The sequence below is a fragment of the Hyla sarda genome, chromosome 1 (assembly GCF_029499605.1).
Source record: "Hyla sarda isolate aHylSar1 chromosome 1, aHylSar1.hap1, whole genome shotgun sequence".
Classification (NCBI taxonomy): Eukaryota; Metazoa; Chordata; class Amphibia; order Anura; family Hylidae; genus Hyla; species Hyla sarda.
In genome coordinates, this window is record NC_079189.1 from 435,824,367 (window position 1) to 435,847,814 (window position 23,448).

Sequence of the window (23,448 nt, forward strand, 5' to 3'; positions counted from 1 at the left end):
TTTTTTAGAATGCTATATCCTGCCTGGTATATCTGTTTGTAGCTTTGTAGTATTCCCGTTACATTTCTGACTTGTTTCCCAACATGTACAGTTTGTTTTGTTTGACTCTTACGAACATTGACTTTAGCACAGTAAAGGATCCGTTCTCGTTTAGGGCGGATAGGCAATAAGGAGGGACAGCAGTTGAAGGGACAGTTAGGGCTCACTACTCCCTTCTCCCATCCCCCTTTCATGACAATAACCTTGAATATTACCTCTTGTATTGGCAACGGTAAAATATGTGGTGACATATGCTCCCTTTTTATGGCCAAACAGTTTTCAATAATCCGACATGGATTTGGTCTCAATGTGCTACGGCAAATCTATCTCATGTGAACATGTCCTTGTGATCCATTCACAACATTAATTATTGTTACCTTTAGGTTAACAGGATGACTACATAGTAACAGATTAGTTTAGAGACTGACATTTAAACATACACCTTGCTCAGGAAGCTCAGACCAGGAAGCAATTTTGTAATTGTTTCAATGCGTCTAAAATAAAAAGCTATTCAACAATGCAAATGGTTTTAATTTGAAAGGGGTTATCCACCTTAAGGGGATTTCAGTACTCACCTGCCAGACAGCAATGGACATGTTTAGGAAGGATCTGTGCTTATCTTGGGGCTAAATGGTTTTGTTGTGAGATTACCATAATGCTGAGGTGATCTTTTTGTGAACTGGGTATTTCCTGTTGTAGTTTTATAAACTACATATCCCATGATCCCTTGTGAGGTCACTTACCTTACTCCAATACATCAGCCACCCCACCCATTGAAACACAAATTTGTTGAATTCCATTCAAAATACCAGTTTTGTCTAACCAGGGTGCCTAAAGCTGTTGCAAAATGATCTCTCCCACCCAGCTTTTGCTCCACCCATTGAAGCAGGACTAGTGAGGTCGTATCTCGATGCACTGCAACCTGGGAAAACCTGAGACCTGAGTAATTTTGTATGCTGTTAAAAATAAATATTGGGGCGATAATCACAGAAGAATTGCGAGAACACCTTCACTAGGGATGAGCAAATTGAATCTGACTAATCCGAATTTGCTACAAATTTCATCAAAAATTCGATTTGCAACAAATGCGAACATCGCCGCGATCTGATTGCGCAAATTGCTTCATTAAACTGCATTTAGTGCGGTCCAGGCTCCAGGGCATCTAAAAGGGCAGATCCGCATGTGAGGAGATGGGGCAAGGAATCCTGGGAAGGCGGGATGACCCTTAATCACTGTCAGGATCCAGATACTGTGAGGATACTGGTGGTGGATTCTCTGTGACAGTGGGGTGATGACGTGGGCCGTTCCAGGGGAACGGAGTCTAAGGGGTTACTGGTTCTCACCAGAGCCCGCCGCAAAGCGGGATGGACTTGCAGCGGCAGGTAACCCCCAGGTCGTTCCACCCGATAGCGACTCAACCCCAACTGACAGCTGAGACAGGCGCGGTACAAGGGATTAGACAAGAGCAAGGTCGGACGTAGCAGAAGGTCAGGGCAGGCAGCAAGGATCGTAGTCAGGGGCAACGGCAGAGGGTCTGGAACAGTGGCTTGGGACATACAAGGAAACGCTTTCACTGGCACAAGGCAAATCCTAAGAAGCGTTGGATAGCACGGAGTCCAGAAGGGCGTGGCCAATCTAAAACCGCTGACAGTTTGTCTGGGTCCATTTGAAGTCCCTGGCCAGAGACTAGGCAACCTAGGAAGGGAAGAGATTGGCATTCCGAGAGACATTTCTCCATTTTGGCATACAGTTGATTTTCGCGGAGTCTCTGGAGCACTAGGCGAACATGACGACGGTGTTCCTCTAGACTAGAGGAAAAAATCAAGATGTCGTCCAGGTAAGCCACAACACAGGTATATAACAAGTCCCAAAATATTTCATTAACGAAGTCCTGGAAGACTGCAGGGGCGTTGCAGAGTCCAAAGGGCATAACAAGATATTCAAAGTGTCCGTCTCTGGTATTAAATGCGGTTTTCCACTCATCCTCTTTCCTGCTGCGAATGAGATTATATGCGCCTCTTAAGTCCAATTTAGTGAAGATGTTGGCGCCACGAAGGCGGTCAAAGAGTTCTGAGATTAGAGGCGGGGGATAGCGGTTTTTAATGGTGATTTTATTTAAACTGCGGTAGTCAATACATGGCGGTAGGGTACCGTCTTTTTTCGAAACAAAGAAGAACCCCGCTCCGGCAGGGGATGAGGACTTGCGAATGAATCCCCTCTTTAAATTTTCCTGGATGTAGTCAGACATGGCTTGAGTCTCAGGGGCGGACAGAGGATAGATCCTGCCCAGGGGTGGAGTAGTACCAGGAAGGAGGTCAATAGGGCAGTCATAAGGCCTATGAGGTGGCAAAGTCTTTGCTTGTTTTTTACAGAAAACATCGGCATAGTCCTGGTAGGCCTTGGGAAGACCTGGTATTGGTGGAGCCACAGGGGTTTGACTGACGGGAGCAGACGTGAGGCATTGTTTGAGACAAGAAGAACCCCAGCTCTTGATCTCCCCGGTGGTCCAGTCAAGGGTAGGAGAGTGACGTTGGAGCCACGGCAAGCCGAGGAGAATTTCAGAGGTGCAGTTGGGTAGGACAAGAAATTCAATCTTTTCGTGATGCAGTCCAATGCACATTAACAGGGGTTCTGTGCGGTAACGCACAGTGCAATCCAATTTTTCTCCATTAACTGAAGAGATGTAGAGTGGTCTGACGAGACTGGTCAATGGGATGTTGAACCTATTAACGAAAGAGGCCAAAATAAAATTTCCTGCAGAACCGGAATCCAAGAAGGCCACAGCTGAGAAGGAGGAGTTAGCAGAAGGAGAAATCCGCACAGGCACAGTAAGACGTGGAGAAGCAGAGTTCACACCTAGAGCTGTCTCACCTTTGTGCGGAATCGGAGTGCGTTTTTCCTGACGCGGAGGGCGGATAGGACAGTCTTTTAGGAAGTGTTCGGTACTAGCACAGTACAGGCATAGATTCTCATTACGGCGGCGAGTCCTCTCTTGTAGGGTCAGGCGGGACCGGTCCACTTGCATAGCCTCCATGGCAGAAGGCACAGGAACGGATTGCAGTGGACTTGAGAAGAGAGGAGTCGGGGAGAGAAATCGCCTGGTGCGAACAAAGTCCTTCTCTTGTCGGAGCTCCTGGCGTCTTTCAGAAAAACGCATGTCAATGCGGGTGGCCAAATGGATAAGTTCATGCAGGTTAGCAGGAATTTCTCGTGCGGCCAGTACATCCTTGATGTTGCTGGATAGGCCTTTCTTGAAGGTCGCGCAGAGGGCCTAATTGTTCCAGGATAATTCAGAAGCGAGAGTACGAAATTGGATGGCGTATTCGCCCACAGAAGAACTTCCTTGGACAAGGTTCAACAAAGCAGTCTTGGCAAGAGAGGCCCGGGCTGGTTCCTCGAAGACACTACGAACCTCAGCGAAGAAGGTCTGGACAGTGGCAGTGACAGGATCATTGCGGTCCCAGAGCGGTGTGGCCCATGACAAGGCCTTTCCAGACAGGAGACTAACCACGAAAGCCACCTTAGACCGTTCTGTGGGAAATTGGTCCGACATCATCTCCAAGTGTAGGGAACATTGAGACAGGAAACCACGGCATAGTTTAGAGTCCCCATCAAATTTGTCCGGCAGGGACAAGCGGAGGCTGGGAGCGGCCACTCGCTGCGGAGGAGGTGCAGGAGCTGGCGGAGGAGATGGTTGCTGAAGCTGTGGCAGGAGTTGTTGCAGCATGACAGTAAGTTGGGTCAGCTGTTGTCCTTGTTGCGCTATCTGTTGAAATTGCTGGGCGACCACCGTGGTAAGGTCAGTGACAACTGGCAGCAGGACCTCAGCGGGATCCATGGCCGGATCTACTGTCAGGATCCGGATACTGTGAGGATACTGGTGGTGGATCCTCTGTGTCAGTGGGGTGATGATGTGGGCCGTACCAGGGGAATGAGGTCTAAGGGGTTACTGGTTTTCACCAGAGCCCGCCGCAAAGCGGGATGGACTTGCAGCGGCAGGTAACCCCCAGGTCGTTCCACCCGATAGCTACTCAACCCCAACTGACGGCTGAGACAGGCGCGGTATAGGGGATTAGACAAGAGCAAGGTCGGACGTAGCAGAAGGTCAGGGCAGGCAGCAAGGATCATAGTCAGGGGCAACGGCAGAGGGTCTGGAACAGTGGCTTGGGACATACAAGGAAACGCTTTCACTGGCACAAGGCAACAAGTTCCAGCAATACTGGGAAGGGGAAGTGAGGTTATAAAGAGAGGTCACAGGTGTGAGCACTAATTGGGCCAGGCGCCAATCAGTGGCACACTGGCCCTTTAAATCGCAGAGAGCCCGCGCGCCCTTGGGAGCGGGGCCGCGCGTGCTGGGACTGAGCCGTCGGGGAACAGGACGGGTAAGGAGACCGGGATGCGAGCCACGAGCGGTAACATTAATGCAGCTCTCCCGGTCGGCGGGTCTGACCGGGGCGCTGCAAGAAGGTGAACTCCGCGAGCGCTCCGGGGAGGAGCAGGGACCCGGCGCGCTCGACGTAACAATCACATGCAGGGTGCAGCCTATCAGTAGCCAGCCACCCCTATGATGTCACAGCCCTATATAATCGGCAGCAATCTTGCGGCCAGTCACTTCAGCCTTTTATTGCAGAGAGAGAGAGAGGGACAGAGGGACAGACAGCAGTGTGTGTTGCACACAAAATAATTTTTACAGCAGCGATTCACCTCCCAGTCACATCAGCATGCTATTGCAGAGAGAGAGGTCCATAGAGCAGTGTGTGTTGCACAGAAAAGCATTTTTACAGCAGCGATTCACCTCCCAGTTGCATCAGCATTCAATTGCAGAAAGGGACAGAGAGCAGTGTGTTTCACAGAAAAGCCTATTTACAGCAGCGATTCATCTCAAGCCCAAATCCAGCCTAGAAGCACTGATAGGTAAGGGAGTGACAGTGAGAGAGAGAGAGTGCAATTTTGGGTGTAGTACATTACATTACATTTAGGTGTAGACGTGTGTGTACAACAACTGAAAAGCTAATAGTAGCCAGCCAGTTAGGGTAAACAGAACACTAAAAGCGTATTGACCTCTATGAAGTTTAACCTTTGCTTACATCTAAGTGGTGTACTATTTTGTTCCTGTTAAAGTCTTAAGGGCCTAGATACTGTGAAAGGCCAGCGAAAAGTGCACACCTGCTGGTGTTGTAGACAAATACTGTGTTAAGCGTACTGGAGCGCATTGTCCTACCCTCAAATGCATACAACATACATACATCTAAGTGGTGTACCATTTTGTTCCTGTTAAAGTCTTAACTCCTTAAGGACCAGGCCCATTTTGGCCTTAAGGACCAGACCAATTTTATTTTAGCATTTTCGTTTTTTCCTCCTAGCCTTCTAAAAATCATAACTCTCTTATATTTCCATCGACAGACCCATATACGGGCTTGTTTTTTGCGTCACCAATTGTACTTTGTAATTACATCACTTATTTTACCATAAAATGTACAGCGCAACCAAACAAATATTATTTATGTGGTAAAATTGAAAAGAGAACCGTAATTTAGCAAATTTTGGAAAGTTTTGTTTTCACGCTGTACACTTTCCGGTAAAAATGACATGTTTCCTTTATTCTGTAGGTCAAAACAATTAAAATGATATCCATGATTATATGCTTTTCTATAATTGTACTGGTTAAAAAAAATCTCAAACCATTTTAACAAAATTTGTATGTTTGAAATTGCCCTATTTTGACCGCCTATAACTTTCTCATTTTTCCGTATATGGGGCAATATGAGGGCTCATTTTTTGCGCCATGATCTGTAGCTTTTACTTAGATTCATCTTTTAATACATTTTTTATAAAAAAATTTTGGAATAAAATGTGACAAGCTGCAATTTTGGACTTTAAAAAAAAAAAAATTACGTTTACGCCGTTCACCGTACAGGATAATTAACAATATATTTTAATAGTTCAGACTTTTACGCACGCGGCAATACCAAATATGTCTATTCATTATTTTTTTTTTACGCTTTTTTGGGGGTAAAATGGGAAAAACGGACGTTTTACTTTTTTATTGGGGGAGGGGATTTTTCTTATTTTTTTACTTTTTTATTTTACATTTTTAACTTCTTTTTTTTAACACTTTTTATGTCCCCATAGGGGACTATTCATAGCAATCAGTTGATTGCTAATACAGTACTGTTCAGTGCTATGTATAGGACACAGCACTGCTCAGTATTATCGGTGATCTTCTGCTCTGATCTGCTCAATCTCAGACCAGAGCAGAAGACCCTGGGAGACGGCCGGAGCCAGATGAGGGGACCTCCGGCCGCCATGCTGGATGATCGGATCGCCGCGGCAGCGCTGCGGGTGATCCGATCATCCATTCAAAGTACCGCACTGCCGCAGATGCCATGATCTGTATTGATCACGGCATCTGAGGGGTTAATGGCAGCGATCTCGGATATCCGCCATTACCGGCCGGTCCCTGGCTGCTGATAGCGAGCGCCGCTCCGGTGCTCGCGATCATGGCGGCGCGTAAATGTACATCATGGTGAGCTAAGTACCACGTCACCATAACGTACATTTACGTCCATTGTCGTTAAAGGGTTGAGGGCCTAGATACTGTGAAAGGCCCTCCAAAAGTACACATCTGGTGGTGTTGTAGACAAATACTGTTTTAAGTGTATTGGAGCGCATGGTCCTCCCCTAATAAGTACATAACACATATGTACATCTAAGTGGTGTACTATTTTGTTCCAGTTAAAGTCTTAAGAGCCTAGATACTGTGAAAGGCCAGCCAAAAGTACACACCTGCTGGTGTTGTAGACAAATACTGTTTTATGCGTACTGGAGCGCATTGTACTCCCCTCATAAGTGCATACCACATGCGTACATCTAAGTGGTGTACTATTTTGTTCCAGTTAAAGTCTTAAGAGCCTAGATACTGTGAAAGGCCAGCCAAAAGTACATACCTGCTGGTGTTGTAGACAAATACTGTTTTAAGCCTACTGGAGCGCATTGTCCTCCCCTCAAAAGTGCATATCACATCTAAGTGGTGTATCATTTTGTTCTTGTTAAAGTCTTAAGGGCCAAGATACTGTGAAATAGAGGTGAAAAAATCCCGCCACACCAATTTTCTGCTGAAAAGTTTTATTCAGGCAAAATATGAATACATAAACGCAGCACACGTTCCGGCCAACACAGCCTTTTTCAACTGCATGGCAATGGTACAGAAAAAGGCACTATTTATGCGTCAGACGCTCACAGAACACGTCATCGAACATTCCCAGACCACCTCCCCCTGTGTGATGCAACAGTCCCAGTATGATGAAAGACGCATGACACATTTTATGAATGGGTTAACCCCTTAAGGACGCAGGGTTTTTCAGTTTTTGCATTTTAATTTTTTCCTCAACACATTCTAAAAATCAATTTAGCAGCAAAAATTCCATATTATGGCTTATTTTTTGCGCCACCAATTCTACTTTGCAGTGACATTAGTTATTTTACCAAAATATCCACAGGAAAACGGAAACATTTTTTTTTGTGCGACACAATTTAAGAAGAAATGCCATTTTGGAACATTTCGGGGCTTCCGTTTCTACGCAGTACATTTTCGGTAAAATTGACACCTTATCTTTATTCTGTAGGTCCATACGGTTAAAATGATACCCTACTTATATAGATTTGATTTTGTATTACTTCAAAAAAAAATCATAACTACATGCAGGAAAATGCATACGTTTAAAATTGTCATCTTCCGACCCCTATAACTTTTTTATTTTTCCGCGTACGGGCCGGTACTGTGATCTGAAGTTTTTATCGGTACCGTTTTTATATTGATCGGATTTTTTGATCGCTTTTTATTCATTTTTTCATGATATAAAAAGTTACCAAAAATACACTATTTTGGACTTTGGAATTTTTTTTGCGTGTACGCCATTGACCGTGCGGTTTAATTAATTATATATTTTTATAGTTCGTACATTTCCGCATGCGGCAATACCACATATGTTTATTTTTATTTACACAGTTTTTTTTTATTGGGAAAAGGGGTGATTCTTACTTTTGTTAGGGAAGGGGTTAAATGATCTTTCTAAACTTTTCCACACCTTTTTTTTGCAGTGTTATATCTCCCCCTTATTACACTGCACACACTGATCTGCTAGTGTTATCGGCAGTCGATTGCTCAAGATTTCAGGCTTGGAGCAATCAATTCCCGATCGGACGCGACGGAGGCAGGTAAGGCATCCTAGCTGATCGGGACATTGCGATTTCACAGCGATGGTCCTGATCAGCCCGACTGAGCTGCCGGGAAGCTTTCACTTTCATTTTAGATGTGTCTAAATGGTTAATAACACGCAGCACAACGATCCATGCCGCGCGCTATTAGCCCAGGGTCCCGGCTGTTATTAGTCGCCGGGACCGACCCGGTATGACGCAGGGTAACGGCGTGACGGCGTGACCCTGCATCCTTAAGAGGTTAAAGACTGTAGTAATGGGAGTGGTGCTTTAAGCCGGCCATTGCAACTATAGGGAGAGAGAGGTAAATATATACATATGGCATATTATTCAGTACATTAAATTAGATAATTCGTAGTCACGGTTCTGGCTGCGAGGTTCCAAAATGTCCAGTTTATGAATCCAATAGGCTTCTTTACGGGCTAGTAATTTTTAAATATCTCCTCCTCTCCATGGCGGAATTACCTCATCAATCACTTGATATTACAGTTTGGCGATGTTGTGATTCTTAGTATGAAAATGGTTGGGGATCGGCAGTAATAGCTTTTTGCAACAAATACTTGATTTATGTCTATTAATGTGGTCCCCCACATGCTGGGTAGTTTCCCCAACGTATAGGAGATCACACGGACACTTGATTAAATAAACAAAAATTTTTGACTGGCATGTAAAAATCTGTTAATCGGGAAGGTTTTACCAGAGTGGGGGTGAGTGATTTTATTATTCTTCATTACATTGCTGCATTGGGCACAACTCAGGCATGGATATGTGCCCATCTTTTTGTATTACCTACGTCCGCTCGGATTAATTTATCCTTGATATTCGAGGCTCTTTTGTTACAGATCAGTGGAGCACTGGTAAATTCCTCCACCTCTGGGTAAGATCTACCGAGGATGTGCCAGTGTTCCTTTACATTTTTATCAATCTTGTAGCTCAATGGATGAAAAGTTCTGACAAAAGGGTTGGATTTTTGTTTCGATCTGGGGGTTCCCTCTTCCCTGATATGGGGGATCACATTCAGAGTTTTTTCAGGATAGCCCCATTGTCTGAACTTTTCATCTAATTCTTATAATCGTTGTTCCCTTACGGTGGGGTCCTTAACAATTCTTGTGATGCTTTGTTTCTGTGATAATGGGATTGATTTATTTACAGCTGGGGGTGGGCGCTCGTGAAGTGGAGTAAACTATTTTTGTCTGTAGATTTCCTAAATAGAACTGTGCATAGACCCCCTGTGCATAGACCCCCTTCTGTAGCAATGTATCCAGGAAGCTGACGTTATTTTTATCATGTGTCAGAGTAAACTTTAATTCAGGTCTAATATTATTTAAATAGTCAAAAAACTCCATCAATGACAAATGAGGCCCCTCCCATATGAATACTATGTCGTCTATATATCAACGCTATATTTTAGAGTGTTCTTGAAATAGATTATTGGGATACACATATTGGTCCTCAAAAAATGCCATATATGCATTAGCATATGGAGGGGCCACATTCGCCCCCATCGCCATGCCTCGCTGTTGCTGAAAGAAAGAATCCTCATAAAGAAAGTAATTTTCCCGCAGAACTATATTCAACATGTCCTCCAAAAAGTTATTTTGTGGTGTGGTATAATCACTTTCTTCATGCAACCACATTGTTGCTTCGATCCCTTTGCTATGATCAATTGATGTGTATAAACTCACAACATCTATGGTTACTAGTAAGGTGTCATTTGTAATCCCAGTCACCATTTGTATAGTCTTGAGAAAATCTGAAGTATCCAGGAGAAAGGCTGGGGTGGTTTTCACCCAAGGTGTGAGTGATTTTTTTCAAAACGATAGAAAGTGGTGACAAAATAGACTCTGTAGAGGCAACAATTGGGTGACTCGCGGGGTTGGTCTACCCCTTGTGAATATTAGATAGTATGTAATATACGGGCGTGATAGGGTTTTCATTCCGTAGGTAAGTAGCTAGTTTCTCTTCAATCACTTCAGACCCCTGTATTTCTGTATTGATTTAGTGATAAGACTCTGAATATGTGGCAGGGGGTCTCTCTCCACTTTGTCATATGTTTCACTGTCTGCCAACTGACGTAGAATTTCTTTCTTGTATTTTACTGTGTCCATAACCACTCTAGATCCGCCTTTATCGGCTGATTTTATTGTAATATTCCTGCCGGCAGAGAGTGAATCAAGTGCTCGTCTTTCCAGTGTGGATAGATTATTATATACTGGATATTTCCCACATTGTATGTCTTTAGTTAATTTATCGACATCCATTTTAACTAAATTCACAAAAGTCTCCACCAAGTGGTATAATTTTGGTGCATTGTATCTACTCCAGAGTCGCAGATTCAAACCTTCCAAAGTCATAGTGTTCCCCACTGTGTTCAAATTAGTAGATGTTGCAATCCCAGACTGAAGCCTCTCCCAAAAAATACGTTTTTAGTCTGATCAGATGGAAAAATCTTTCCAAGTCTATGTCAAGTTGGAAAGTTTCCAGTTTCTGGACTGGGCTAAATGAGAGACATTTCTGGAGTGCTAGAAATTCTTCTGAAGATAGGCATCTAGATGATATATTTGTAACTAAAGAGTCAATCCTACCGGGGAACTGGTTATCACTGGGCCTCCCGGTTCGCCGATGATGGCAGCCTCTTCTTCTCCTTGGCATCCTCTTCCTCTCTGTAAAAAAGGACATCTGTTGTGGCGAATGTTGGCATAGTTGCTCGAGCTGGAAGATGAATACCCTTCTCGATTGTAGGAGGGATTTCCTCACAAAGAAGAAGCGGTGGGTTCCTGCCATCCGTAGATCCTGTTTGTTAGGTAATCCTCGATGTCTCTTAGAAATTTCCTCCTTTTTCTTTCTTCCAGTTCTTTGCAAAGATTTTTGATTTGTTTGTCCAAATCGGTCTTGATTGTGGTGAAATCCTCTATCTTTAAAGAGTCTTGTAACTGTAAAGTTATTGCATCCACTTCCTTCTTAGTATCGGTGATGGCTTTCTGCAATCATTTCACAGTCAGAACGATAATACCAAGTGAGCACTTATTTAGAATATGTTCAAAGTCCTTGCAATTATCTGCTCTTCAGAAAACAAGGTAGGTCGTAGATCCTTGCAATATCCATTCCAGGCGGTGATATTCAGCCAACTTTGTATTATGAAGCTCATATTACAGTAGTTGGCGTGACTCTCTCTCCAAAGCTCTCCTTTTTAGCTCGTTAGCAGGAGTTTCTAAAAACTCTGCAGATGCGGTCATCTGGGAAATTATCCTCGATGCTTCATCTTCACTGAAGGATAGTATAGAAGACATCTGTTCCAACTACCTGCACGAACCTTAGGGAGTAGCAATCCACAAAAGTAGTTAGGTCGGCACTGTAGACTCAAGTGGGTGCCAGGGATAGGGTATGTCCAATAGAGGTGATGAAATCCCGGCACACCAAATTTCTGCTGAAAAGTATTTCTTTTATTCACGCAAGATATGCATACATAAATTCAGCACGCGTTCGGCCAATACAGCCTTTTTCAACTGCATGGTAATGGTACTGCAAAGGCCAGGCAAAAGTGCACAGTTGCTGGTGTTGTAGACAAATACTGTTTTAAGCGTACTGGAGCGCATTGTCCTCCCCTCATAAGTGCATACCACATATGTACATCTAAGTGGTATAATATTTAGTTCCTGTTAAAGTCTTAAGGGCCTAGGTACTGTGAAAGGCCAGCCAAAAGTACACACCTGTTGGTGTTGTAGACAAATACTGTTTTAAGCGTAGGGGGGGGGGGGGGCATATTATACTCCCTTAATATGCGCACTAAGTATGTCAGGCAGAGAAGTGGTTTCAGCAGACTAGGGGTGAGTGGCAGCAGAAGTCGCAGCAAGAGGCCTGAGCTCCCGATATCAGCTAGCGGTCATGTCTCGACCAGCAACCCATCTGCCGTCATCGATTGGTTAACACGGTCATCCACTTTATCACAAGTGACATCTGACACCCCCAGTCAACAGTCGGTAGGTTCCTCAGATACAACCCTCAGTTGGCATGGCCCGGGAGCAGTCCCTGTCCTCCCATTGCCTCTGTCCCATGCTGTTCCCTCCCTTACAGACTTATCTTATGCTGTGGGTTCAGCTCCACTATTTAGTGAGGACGATCTACTAGGGACAGTCAGCAGCTACTGCCCAGTCAAGAAGTGGAGGAGACATCCACCGCTTCCTCCGCTAGGCGGGCAAGTAGTGATGAGGAGAGTGACATGGGTGGTTGTGTTGCGAGTGTTCAGGCTCCTGAAGCAGACACTGTTGAGGAACCTGAGGAGGATATCAGTTGTGCAGACACAACTCAATGATGATGAAGCAGATCGGAGAAAAGAGGGTTGCAGTTTTCCCGTGAGGCAGCAGCTGAGCCAGCAAGCATGGTTGGCAGTCAGCATGGTGGCAGAAGTGGAAAGTCTGGAGCTAAACCTGTCCGGGGTAGACCACCTGCTTCTCGTCAGCCTACCTTTCGAGGAGGTAGTGGAACAGGGGTTCCTGGAGTCGTCAGCAGTAGCAGAAAATCAGCTACTTGCCAGTGTGGCAGTTTCTCATCAAGCATCGGGAGGATGTTAACCTGGCCACATGTAAGATGTGTCGGCAGAAGGTGAAGCGTGGCCAGGGTCCCAAGCAAGGGCGTAGCTATAGAGGTAGCAGAGGTAGCAGTCGCACCGGGGCCCTGGTGCCTAAGGGAGCCCCAAAGCACATCTGTCTCATAAGAGAGCAGTGCAATAATTGGCATATGGGGCCCTGTTGGAGATTTTGCATCGGGGCCCCGAAGCTACAAGCTACGCCTCTGGTCCCAAGGTTGGCACCATGGCCCTGTGTAAACATATGCAGCATCACCATAAAGCGGCCTGGGAGAACTGTGGCTCTAATGTGGTGGTCCAGCCCGCTCCCTGTTTCAGCCAGCCAAAGTTCCACCACCTCAGCCGAAGGGAGCTGTGTGTCATACCCATCTTCTGTTGCTCCAGATGCACCTGCTCCTCCTACTTCAAGTTATTCCGCCAGCAATCCATCGGCAAAGCCATGTCCAAGAGACAACAGTATGCGCCTACTCATCCAACGGCGCAGAAGCTGAATGTGCTCCTGTCCAAGTTGCTGGTGCTGCAGTCCCTCCCTTTTTAAGTGGTGGACTCTGCACCTTTCAGAGAACTGATGGCTTGTGCCGAGCCGAGGTGGAGAGTCCCAAGCAGTCATTTCTTTGCGAAGAAGGCAGTACCAGCCCTGCACAATTTTGTGTAACAGAAGATGGGCCTGTCCTTGAGCCAGTCGGTGTGTACCAAGGTGCACTGCAGTGCTAACGTGTGGAGCTGTAACTACGGTCAGGGACAATACATGTCCTTTACGGCCCACTGGGTGAATGTGGTTCCTGCACAGCCACAACAGCAACTTGGACAGGTCACGTCGCTTCTGCCTCCAGGCCTCCACTCTCAGGCCGTTTGCCCTGTGACAGTGTGCGACTCCGCCTCCTCATCCTCCATCGTGTCCTCAGCCTCCACTACACGGACAAGTCTCAGTGCCCCTCCAGCATACCATGTGTGCAGGGCACAGCGGTGTCACGCTGTTCTTCACATGGTTTGCCTTAGCGAATGGAGTCACACACGGGAGGAACTGCTAAAAGTCATTCATCAAGAAATCTAATCATGGCTTACTCCAAGAAAACTGGAAATGGTGACCAACAAGGGGAAGAACATCTTGCCAGCACAACGACAAGGAAGCCTGAGACATGCACCCTGTATGGCACACGTGTACAATCTGGTTGTTAAGCGGTTCCTGACGTTTTCCCCCATCTGCAAGACATCCTAACAATGGGAAGGAAACATTGCATGAACTTCAGCCACTCGTACACCGCAAAGCACACCCTCCTTGAGCTGCAGCGTCAGAACAGCATCCCCCAACTAGTCTGATTTGCAAGGTTTCCACCCGTTGGAATTCCACCCTCCATATGTTGTACCGACTATATGAACAGAGAAAAGCCATCACCGATTTCTCGATCATCCAAGCGGATAGGGGGACTCCCCTGTGTAACTTCAATGTCAACCAGTGGCAGCTCATATGAGACACCTGCCGTTTGCTCAGGTCCTTTGAGGAAGCCTAATTATTTGTCAGTCACCAGGATTACAGGATGAACAACATCATTCCACTGCTTCATCTACTACAACACGTGTGGAAAACAATGGCTGGTCAGGGCTCTGGAGACATGGCACCTAGATCTCACGGCCACATGAGCCCTGTGGGGGCTGAGCTGGAGGAGGAGGAGGGGGAGGGGCACTGTGGAGCACAGCATGCAGTGGAGATGGAGGCAGGGAGTCCCTCTGAGTCACTTGCACAAATGGCACAATGCATGCTCATTTGCTTGCGTAGTGACCGCCAAATTGTCACCATTTTGCAGCGGGATGACTTCTGGCTCTCCACCTTATTGGACCTTCGCTACCCGCACAAAATGGGGGCCTTTTTTACACCCAGTGAGAGGGAGGACAAACTGACCTACTACAGAGACATCCTACATAGTCTGTTGGCCGATGCCTATCTGCGCCATCATCCATCCTCTCGCAGGTCTGACTTGGGGGGCCTTCTGCGCTCACCTTCCACTGCCATGGCTGCTGAGGAGGGTGGGGTGGCAGGAGCAGTACCATCTCCATTAGCAGTAGCCTGAGTCAAAAGTCACTGATGAGTAGCTTTCTTTACCCGCATAGTGAAGCAACCCATCAGCAACAGGTAGACCTGGAGCAGGACCTAAACCAGCAGGTGGTGGCATACAAAAATGTTGACAGACTGACCTTTGTGAAGATGAATCAGGCATGGGTCAGCCAGGATTTCCATCCACCAATGTTTAATGCATCAGAGTAGATTGACCATGGTGCCACACCAACAATTCACAAATATGGATAGTGCTAAACATATTTAAGGTGCTGTTCCCCAGTTACAGACATTCCTCTGCATCAGACCAAGTATTGAGAATATGCATTAAGTAAAACTTAACTTTTAATAATATTCTTAGGATAAAATATATGTACCCAAAACTTTTTTTGAAATCAATCAAAAGGAAAGGTGTGCAAAAAACACCATGTGCCACCTACACCACCAAGTATTGATGTGATGCAAAAACCTCTAAAAAGGTGGAAGGGAACAACGTATGGTCCATTGTAACCGGTGGGGGTAAAAACTTCCCCTATAAGGCCCTACTCTTGCATTATTAATTCCCTTCTTGGCAAGTGTTACTCGCCCTAAAAAGGGTCACCCCACACAGGAACCTCTCCCTATTTTCCCCTACAAACACTGCCATTTCCCAGGGTTTTTAGGTAGAAATAGAGAGAGTTTCCTGTGTGGGGCCACCCATTTTAGGGTGAGTAACACTTGCCAAGAAGGCAATTAATAGGGTGAGAGTAGGGCCTTACAGGGGAAGTTTTTTCCCCACTGGTTACAATGGACCATACGTTGTTCCCTTCCACCTTTTAGAGGTCTTTGCATCAAATAAATACTTGGTGGTGTAAGTGGCACATGGTGTTTTTTGCACAACTTTACTTTTGTTTGATTTAAAAAAAAAACATTTTGGGTCCATATATTTTATCCTAAGCATATTATTAAAAGTTAAGTTTTACATAATGCATATCCTCAATACTTGCTTGTGCACACTAACACTTTTACAAAAGAGACCGTTTTCTTCTGCCTACCTGCCTCAGCTACTGTTCTAATCCTGCCACCTGCCTGATGCCACACATCTGATGCCAAGTTCTCCTTTTTTCACCCACCTTCATCACCGTACCAATCTGTCAACGGGTCACTTTCAGGACTCCTGATGCTGCTGCTGCCACCTCCAGGCTGTCTTATTCTACCACCATATGTTCTCCTGATGCTAATGCCAGCTCCAAGCTGTCTTATTCTGCCACCATATGTTCTCATACTGATGCCAGCTCCAAGCTGTCTCATACTGCCTCCATATGTTCTCCTCATGCTGATGCCAGCTCCAAGCTATCTCATACTGCCACTATATGTTCTCTTCATGCTGCTGCCACCTCCAGGCTGTGTCATTCAGCCACTATATGTTCTCTTCATGCTGCCGCAAACTCTAGGCTGTGTTATTCAGCCACTATATGCTGCTGCCAACTTCAGGCTGTGTTATTCAGCCACGATATGGTCTCCTCATGCTGCTGACACCTCCACGCTGTGTCATTCAGCCACTATATGGTCTCCTCATGCTTCTGCCACCTCCAGGCTGTGTCATTCAGCCACTACATGTTCTCCTCATGCTGCCGCAAACTCCAGGCTGTGTAATTCAGCCACTATATGCTGCCGCCAACTCCAGGCTGTATCATTCAGCCACTATGTGGTCTCCTCATGCTGCTGCAAACTCCAGGCTGTGTCATTGAGCCACTATATGTTCTCCTCATGCTGCCACCACCTCCACGCTGTTTCATTCACCCTCTATATGGTCTCCTCATGCTGCCGCCACCTCCACTTTGTGTCATTCAGCCACTATATGTTCTCCTCATGCTTCCACCACCTCCATGCTGTGTCATTCAGCCACCATATGTTCTCCTCATGCTTCTGCAAACTCCAGGCTGTGTCATTCACCCACTATAAACTGCCGCCAATTCCAGGCTGTGTCATTCAGCCACTATGTGGTCTCTTCATGCTGCCGCTAACTCCAGGCTGTGTCATTCAGCCACTATATGTTCTCATGCTGCCGCCACCTCCACGCTGTGTCATTCAGTCACTATATGGTCACCTCATGCTGCCACCACCTCCATGCTGTGTCATTCAGCCACTATATGGTCTCCTCATGCTTCTGTTACCTCCAGGCTGTGTCATTCAGCCACTATATGTTCTCCTCATGCTGCTGTAAACTCCAAGCTGTGTCATTCAGCCACTATATGCTGCCGCCAACTCCAGTCTGTGTCATTCCGCCACTATATGGTCGCCTCCTGCTGTCTTCACCTCCACGCTGTGTTATTCAGCCACTATATGGTCTCCTCATGCTTCTGCCACCTCCAGGCTGTGTCATTCAGCCACTATATGCTGCCGCCAACTCCAGGCTGTGTCATTCAGCCACTATGTGGTCTCCTCATGCTGCCACCACCTCCACGCTGTGTCATTCAGGCACTATATGGTCTCCTCATGCTGCCGCAACCTCCGCGCTGTCATTCAGCCACTATATGGTCTCCTCATGCTTCCGCTACCTCCAGGCTGTGTCATTCAGCCACTATATGTTGCAGCCAACTCCACGCTGTGTCATTCAACCACTATATGGTCTCCTCATACTGATTCCACCTCCAGGCTCTGTCATTGTGCCGCTCTGTGACAGTCATTCTAATAGGGATGCCTCTTATCTGCATGTCACACTAAATAACAGTATTATTTCCCTAACCCAGCACACACCCTAAGGCAAAGTGTTCTACACCCCTATTGAGGTTCTCTGAGGCTCTCTGTAGATGCTCATCTATAACCGTCACACACAGGTACAGACACTATATTTTGAACTACACTAACTTTACAGCCCCTGTAGCATAGTCAAATAAAAAAAAGTTCCTGGAATACACCTTTCACCCCTTAAGGAAAGAGCATTTTTCAGTTTTTGCACTTTCGTTTTTTCCTCCTTACCTTTTAAAAATCACAACCTTTTCAATTTTGCACCTTAAAATCCATATGATGGCTCATGACATCAGTCATTTTACCCAAAAATCTATGGCAAAATGGAAAAATAATAATTGTGCGACAAAATTGAAGAAAAAACACAATTTTATAATTTTTGGGGGCTTCCGTTTCTATGCAGTACATTTGTCGGTAAAAATAATACCTTCTCTTTATTCTGTAGGGCCATACGATTAAAATGATACCATACTTATATAGGTTTGATTTTGTATTACTTCTGAAAAAATCATTACTATATGCAGGAAAATTTATAAGTTTAAAATTGCCATTTTCTGACCCCTATAATCTTTTTATTCTTCTACTTACAGGGCGGTATGAGGGCTAATTTTTTGCGCCGTGATCTGTAGTTTTATTGGTACCATTTTTGTTTTGCTCGCACTTTTTGATCGCTTTTTATTCATTTTTTATGGTATAAAAAGTCACCAAAAATAAGCTATTTTGAACTTCGGAATTTTTTTGCGTGTATGTCATTGACCGCACGGTTTAACTAACAATATTTTTTTTATTTATATAGTTTGGAAATTTCCACACGCAGCAATACCACATATGTTTATATTTATTTTTTGAAATGGGAAAAGGGGGATGATTCTGTTAGGACTGACGGGGGGCGGTGGTGGTAGGGAGAGTGAGCCCTTAACTGACCCTAAAAACACTCTCCCTGCCTACTTGCCCATATATCCTAACCGATGGAGCGAAAACTGGGTGCCGGTCCCTCCCTACGCTAAAGTGCAGTGGCGTAAAAAGACATAAAAATACACAGTCGGTCACTAGCCAGAAAACTTACTGGAACATTACAAATACACTATAAATACTGGACCAAAATAACTAACAAAAACAGATAAAGTTCAGAGTACGCAGATCACAGTTAGCACAGAGGAACACTAAAGACCAATGGTAAAGCACAGAGGAAAAACTAATTCAGGGTACTTAATCATCAGTGCATGCACTAACAAACTCTAAAGATCAAATCAACCAAACGGTATATAAATATAGGACACTGTTCACACTGGACAACGATAACCAACAAACAGATTAGGTTCAGAACACAAGACTGGGAAACGGATGAGTCTGCATAGACTCCAGGAACAAACAGGAATAAAACTCAATCCCTCAGATAATCTCCAGTAGACACAGAAATGTCTTTGTTAGGATTCGGCAGGCTGGATGTGGATCCTCTGTGTCAGCGAGGGATTGGCGTGGACCGTATCGGTGAACCGGTTCTAAGCTGCTACTGGTATTCACCAGAGCCCGCCGCAAAGCGGGATGGCCTAGCTGCGGCGGTAGCAACCAGGTCGTATCCACCGGTAACGGCTCAACCTCGCTGACTGCTGAGAAGGCGTGGGACAGAAGGACTAGACAGAGGCGAAGTCAGACGTAGCAGAAGGTCAGGGCAGGCGGCAAGGTTCGTAGTCAATGGTAATAGCAGAAGGTCTGGAAACACTGGTATGGCAATCACAGGAAACAATTTCTCTAGGCACAAGGGCAACAAGATCCAGCAATACAGGGAAGGGGAAGTGAGGTAATATAGAGCAAGGAGCAGGTGGAAGCTAATTACACTGATTGGACCAGGCACCAATCATTGGTGCACTGGCCCTTTAAATCTTAGAGAGCTGGCGCGCGCGCGCCCTAGAGAGCGGAGCCGCGCGCGCCAGGACGTGACAGCCGGGGACCGGGACAGGTAAGTGGATTGGGATGCGATCCGCGAGCTGGCGCGTCCCGCTATGTGAATCGCATCCCCATGGGCAATGTCAGTGCAGCGCTCCCGGTCAGCGGGTCTGACCGGGGCGCTGCAGAGAGGAGAACGCTGCGAGCGCTCTGGGGAGGAGCAGGGACCCGGAGCGCTCGGCGTAACAGTCTTGATACCAGAACGCAATCTCCCAGAGTCCTGAACAGCACTGCCACATATTGCCTCTTGAGAACGCCGTGGTGACGGCGAAACATGTAGAGGCGGCAATTTTGTGTTTTAATTAGTGTCACAATTGGGAAGTTGGGCTTCTGCAGAGCCCTGAATACTGGAGTAATGTTGCTCCAATAACTATATTATTTTCCCATGTGACATTGCATTTTTAATCATCACCTTCTGGATTTGTTACCTTTTAGATATACACTATTAAAAGTTATATTTTAGGGGGGAGCAATTTGAGGTGTTTGCACCCCAGGTTGCGGCCTTGGGGTTTGGTTAATTATATTGTTTTGGCCTCTTAGCCCCTTCTTGGGTCATTTTGTAGTTTTTGGCTAACCAGCATTATTTACTTTAGTTTTAGACGTGGCGATCAAGTTTGATCGCCGCATCTAAAGGGTTAATGCCGGGGATCAGCCCGATCGGCGATGTCCAGCATTAGCTGTGGGTCCTGGTTGCTTATAGCAACGGGGACCCACCGGGTATGATGCACGCTCACCGAAATTATAGATGCAAAACAATGGGAGATTATTACTCACAAAGTATTTTGGTTACTTTTTTTTTTAACCAAAACCCGGAGTGGGCCTAAAACTCAGAAAAAAAGTGTCAATCTTTCAATTGTAGTTTGTCCTATATGTCAGCTCCACTCCTGGACTTGGCTAAAAATACTGACCAAATCCTATGTGTGAACATAGCGTAAAAATATATGCTACTGAAGTGGTTGTTTTGAATGTGTACATTTTCTGAATAGATGGGGGACACCTACACATCCTTTAGCCTGTGTAAATGGGCCTCGCAGAGGGTCCGACCACTGGAACCCCCCACTATCTCCCATATGGAACCCCTACTATTTATAGGTCCTTAAAGTAGAGCGGCTTCCAACTTTCTGGATGAATGCAAGTGACGGACCACTCAGCCAATCACCAGCTGCAGCAATGTCCAGCTGCAGCCGGTGACTGGCTGAGCGGGCCGTCATTTGTGCTTATCTAGGAAGGTTGGGACCAGGGTGCTTAGAGGGCAACTTAGTAGCCGGGTTCCGTGCAGGAGATTGCAAAGGCTCCCAATGGTCGGACCCTCTGCGATCAGACACTTATCCTCTATCCTGTGGACAGCGATAAGTCTCCAAAATGTTCAGTTCCCTGAACTACTCCTTTAAAATACTTTGGGGGAGATTTATCAAAACCTGTCCAGAGGAAAAGTTGCTGAGTTGTCCATAGCAACCAATTAGATTAATTCTATCATTTTTCGGAGGCCTTTTCAAAAAATGATTGGTTGCTATGGGTAACTCTTTTCCTCAGCACAGGTTTTGATGACTCTCCCTCTATGTGATGCAGTTTGGTAGTTCAACTCAATCTGTAGCCCTTCTAGAAGTCTCGGTGTAGTCCCAGGTTTATGGTTGAACAGAAGCAGAAAACATAGGGGAGTGAATTGTTGATTAATGACAGTCAAAAGCATTGTGAAAGAGTAGAGCAAAAACTAACTTGGGTTAGCACAAGCTAATAAATGAAGTAAAGGCAGTCAAGGTCAGAACAAAGAGAACGTCAAAAATTCAACCAAAGCCAGGTGGAGACATAAACCTAAAGTACAGTTAAACAATCCAGGATATAAACTTTCACAACTGGCATAAGCAGCAGGTATGAGTCTCTTCTATGAATCAGGGGTGTGGAAATTAAAAAAAAAACTACTTGTCCAAGGGACTAAAGTGGAACACAATCTACTTGTCCCTCAAGAAAATCCACTTGTCCTGCTTGATGAAATAATTTCAACCAAAATAGTCTGATCCTCCCCACTAGACCACCAGGGATGGATATAAGATCCTTTAGACACTGCTGACAGCGGTGATCTAATGGTTAATAGGTGATCGCAGCATGCCAGACTATTAGCGGAGGGAGAGCTGTAGCTCCTCTTACACCCGAGACAAGCCCAGAAAAGTCTAGATGTAACTTTTTGATCACCTTATAAAAAATTTCTAATATGAAGTGACCAAAAATGAGCAATTCTGGACTATTATTTACATTTACACCGTTCACCGTACGGTTTAATTAACATTATATTTTAATAGTCTGGACATTTCCACATGCAGCGATACCACTTATGTTTATTTTTGTACATTATTTTTATTTAAAGAAAATTGGAAACTTTTATTAGGAAAGGGGCTTATTCACATATATACGCACTTTTTTAAATATTTTAATCACTATTTTTCAGTCTCAATAGGGACTTAAGTGTTACTGTGGGGCAGGGGGGGGGGGGGGGGGTCTGCTTCTCCAGTTTATATGGTGCATTTTGTGTCAGAAAATGCTGGAAGTTGCATTTTGTTACTAGATAACTACAACTCCCAGCATGCCCTGATAAAGCCTATGGTTGTGTGGGTGTTGCAGCATGTTGCACTGTATAGTATTACAGTTAAGGTTATTGTGTAACATGCTGGGAGTTGTAGTTTTGGTTTGTGTCAGCTGCAGAGCCATAGTCTGTGTCAAGGAATACTGGGAATTGCAGTTAGTAACTACAACACCCAGCATGCCCTGATGCAGCCTATGGCTCTGCAGCTGACCCGAACCAAAACTACAACTCCCAGCATGTTGCACTTTATAGTTCTACAATTTAGGTTATGGTCCAACATGCAGGGAGTTGTAGTTTTGGTTTGGGTGTGTTTGTGTGCATCCGTGGGGCTCTTGGTCGTCGGGTGAGTATGAAGGGGGGTGGGATTCTGGGGGTGCAATTTAGTGCGGGGGCCACTAAAAATAAATAAAATTAGATGGTACAACTGCCCTAATTCCCGATGTGACAGTCCGCTCCTATACAAAACATTCATGCATACACATATCCTACATACAATGGCCACTGCCCCCATATCATACACACACACACACTCCCGCCACTGCCCCCCCACATCATACATTACATACACACATCATACATTACATACACTCACACCATACATATACACCATACATATGCACACATCATACATACACCTGCCGCTGCCCACCCCACATCATACATCACATACACACATCACACTTAGACATCATATACACATCATACATTACATACACATCACACATAGACATTATAAACACATCATGCATTACATACACATCACACATAGACATCATACACACATCATACATTACATACACTCACACCATACATATACACCATACATATGCACACATCATACATACACCTGCCGCTGCCCACCCCACATCATACATTACATACACACATCACACTTAGACATTATACACACATCACACATAGACATCATACACACACACCATACATATCCACCAGTGTTTCCCAACCAGGGTGCCTCCAGCTGTTGCAAAACTACAACTGCCCAGGGCATGCTGGGAGTTGTAGTTTTGCAACAGCTGGAGGCACCCTGGTTGGGAAACACTGATATACACCATACATATGCACACATCATACATACACCTGCCGCTGCCCCCCCATCATACATTACATACACACATCACACATACACTCACACCATACATATACACCATACATATATAACCACCCTTCCTGCCGCCGCCTATATTCTCGGCCTCCTCACCTGAGCCGCCATGAGTGGACATCAGAGCTGTAGTCACCGCCGGTGTGAGGTGAGATTTCCGTCCTCCCCATCACCCCCCC

General features: G+C 45.5%; 1 protein-coding gene across 2 annotated transcripts in view; it reads right to left on the bottom strand.

The window, feature by feature from the left end:
- SLC2A11 (solute carrier family 2 member 11) overlaps nucleotides 1–23,448 on the bottom strand; it is a 116,452-nt gene that overhangs the window by 45,111 nt on the left and 47,893 nt on the right. The window lies entirely within an intron of this gene.